The sequence below is a fragment of the Propithecus coquereli genome, unplaced genomic scaffold (genome assembly GCF_000956105.1).
Source record: "Propithecus coquereli isolate 6110/MARCELLA unplaced genomic scaffold, Pcoq_1.0 Scaffold17, whole genome shotgun sequence".
Lineage (NCBI taxonomy): Eukaryota > Metazoa > Chordata > Mammalia > Primates > Indriidae > Propithecus > Propithecus coquereli.
In genome coordinates this window covers 8,157,183-8,160,939 of record NW_012141635.1, presented here as the reverse complement: position 1 = coordinate 8,160,939, position 3,757 = coordinate 8,157,183, and positions in this window count along the sequence as shown.

Below are 3,757 nucleotides of genomic sequence, written 5' to 3'. Positions count from 1 at the left end.
ATTAATAAAAGCAAAGGATACAGTTAAGGTCTGTTTAGCATGAGAAAAAGAGCAAAGGTTGAGCAACTGTTGTATGAAGCTAGTGGTTTTAATGTTAATAGATTACAAAGAAACACTAAAATTAACTGTTCACCTTATATTTTGTCTTCTAGGTCAAGAAGATTGTGGTTCTGTGTTTCTGTGCACATAAAAGCTGGTTCCTGTTGGCAAAGTCACTCCTGTACAAAACATCTTACCTAAAACCCAACCTAGTGTTCTGTTGCCCCTTTGCAGTGCTGAGTCTGTTGTGAAGATGGAAGCATCAGGATATTTTCACTGCATTAAGTCAACTTTTATATCTTCTATTTCCTATGGTCCAAATTCCAGAGTCACCAAAAAACCTTCTAACTCTAGCTCGGCTTCCTGTGTGGTTCTGATTATGAGGCTACAAATGTAAACATAAACTATCATGCCCGTTGCTCATTCCTGCTTGCATGGCAGTTGTTTTTTCCCACTCTAAAGTAATTAATTGGCATTCTGGTTTTGTAAATTAGTCTTAGGAGCTTGGATAATGTGAATCTTTGGCTGGAGAAATGGATTCCCTGTTTATGATGTGACGATCTTTGAAAGGTAGAAAATCACATTGGGATCACGCTACCACAGACAGCCTCGGGAGACCACCAGGAAGCTTCCCTAGCAACCTCCCCTAGGAATATCAGACACTTTCCTGTTCCTTCTTCAGCAGTCTGAACCCATAAAGGGGCTAAATAGCTTTTAACGTCTGTTAAATGATTAAATCTCTTAAATTTCCACAGCATTGTATAGATTACAAGACATTTCTCCAAGCATTATATTTTTTGACCCCTAAGATAATACTGAGGGCTGAATATGAAATTGTATATCCCCATTTTGTAGGTAAAAAATCTGAGGCCCAGAGTTTTGGAAACTTGCTTGAGGTCACAAAGCCAGTAACCAGCCAAGACACAAGATAGTCAAAAAGTGACTTCAAGTATTTTTAAGATAGACCCATTATTAATGTCTTTCTAACAAAAATTTGTCACTCAAAACTCAAAAACATAATAACATAATAACTAACAGTTATACAGCTCTTACTATGTACAGGATACCGTTCTAGGCAGTTGACATACATTAATTTGTTTAGTCCTCATGATAACGCTATGAAGTTAGTACAAATTATTATTCCCATTTTATAGATGAGGAAACTAAACCTCGGAGATAGAGATCACATTTAGGTTGGAGCTGAGCAGGTGCGCAGAACAGATAGGCTATTCCAGGTGGAGCAAACAGCATGAGCAAAGGTCAGGGACTGAGATGATGCAGAACATTCACGGAGCTTGGCTGGTTGGATAGATCGAAGGATACACGAAGATATCATCTGGAAAAGTAAGCTGGGGCCAGAATACACAGCATCTTGAGAGTACAGCCCTGCGTTTCCCTCCAAGTAGCCCTGGAAGTGAGTAAACTTCATTTTGTTACATAGCAATGTGGTTCAAGATGATGGAATTGACTCCATCTCTAGATTTGCCACCATGTAGTTTGGTGACATTGAGTGAGTGATTTAACCTTTCTAAGCTTCAGTTTACTCCTCTGTGAAATAATAAAAAAAATAAGAACTACATGTCAAGGGGTTGCGATAGAATGAAATAAACTAATGCTTATAAAAGCAGATGATATGAGGTTGGCAAGAGCAGATACCCAGGAAACAACAATAGTAAATGAACAAGTAAATACTGAAAGACTTTTAGAACTTTCATAATTCACTTTGTGCCTTAGAATAATTTCAAACTTATCCATGCCCCTTCAACTATGACTTAATGGCACTGACACCATATTCCAAGTGTGTCCATTGAGCATGGTGTGGAAGCTTAGCTGCCTCCAGCTGTTCACCCACCTCTGCGATGGCATTGGCCTTCCTATCAGGCACAGCACATTGAGAGTTTATATTAATCCTCTATGCACATAAACTTTGGTCTTTTTCAGATAGGCTGTGACTGTCATGCCAGGCCTCCTGAAGCCTATCCTCATGCAATTATTTTTTCCCTATATATAGAATTTTACACCACCTCTGTTAATTTAATCTTATTAATTTCAATCAAATTTTTCCTTGTACAAATCTTTCTAAAATTACTAGTTTTATATAACATATTAGCTTTGAATCACCTGAAAATTTGATAAGCACTGATCTTATTGCTAAAAATATCTAACTGGGTTAGAGCAAGGAAAGAGTCCTGAATTATATGCCTTTCTGTGTCCCCTACAGTTTATTAATCCACTAATCAGTACTATTAGGTTTAATCAGATAATTCAACCAGCTATATTTTTCTTAATATGTACTTCTTGCCCAAAAGGTTATCTTGAAGCATTAGATCGAATACTCTGCCCAATTAGGATGTGATTTATCTCTCTTACTCTCCATAATAAAAAGGTAAACAAGCTGTTATTTCCATGACTTATTATCTGTAAACACACATTGTTTCTTAGTGATCACTGTTCTTTTATCCAAGCACTGCCAAAATCTGTTTTTTATATCCATGCTGTTCTCGAAGTTCCCAATGTGCATGCAGGGAAAGGTTTGCTCACAGGTAAAGCTGTAGCCAAATTTTCTTTATAGGAGTTTTTCCAGGGAAGTTGATATGGATTCTTTAACCTACACATTAGCTACGTGGTTAAGCAGTAAGGAGATGGCTCAGGAGACAGAGCAAAGCTCTTAGCCACATCTATTTAATATGTTATAAAATGTGTTTATTCATAAAGCCCTTTATGTCTGTAACACAAATCAAGTAGCCTCTTAAGTCTTACATGTTATATAATCTTTAAAGGCAAGTTTGGTGTATTTTGCAAGAGAGAACATATTCCAAGTCCTTTCATTTAATTTTTATGTGGAACCATTATATATACAAACAGAGCATGTACCAATTACTTTTGTTTCCTGAAGTCATTTCATTCAAAGACAACAGCTGGAAATTCCACTATTTCAGACAGGCATTAGCAATTAACGGTACAAAAAAAAAAAAATTAACAGAGAATGCTACAATTTTATTCTGCCCAGCAATCAGAAAAAAAGGCTCCAACTAACAGAATATGTTCCATCAAAAGGAGTTGAAGGGGGTTTCCTTAGACCCTAACTACAGTTCCATTTGTAGCTCATTGTCCCAAATCTCTTGTTCTAAAAAGCTTTCACAGAGCAACACCTTGGCAACTTGTTCTATCACTTCTATTGCACTTTGTCCAATAAATTGGGTCAATATACTTTTCTTCTGGACTCAATAGGATGCTGGCATCATTCCAAACCTGCTGGGTCCCAATCCTGGTTTCATAGAAAATTTTTTAAAAAATCAACGAGAGAAAAAAATGTCTCTGGCTAGCTCAGCTGACATAGCCACAGGCAGGAGCTGGCTGGTGCTATTCGGTATTGTCCACATGACTAGCCAGACTTAGATGTTGTTATTGCATGGTTCCCCCTGCCAACCAAGTCACTCAATCCTTGCAATCAGTCCTAGTGCTTCAGGGTAAAAATTAATAAATAACAAAATTGTGGACTAGCACACGTACCGGATGGTGCTGTGAATACACACATAACAGCAGTATAGGGAGAGTCAGCCTGCCAGGGGCCAAATGGGCTAATCAATTCCTGATTTTTTTCTTTCTTTTTCTTTTTCTTCTTTTTTTTTAATGTTTTGTCAGTTAACAGATTGTGACCCATGAAATTACCTCTCTGAAAAGAAGCTTGCTTTAAGTAATAATGTTCTTTCTAAAA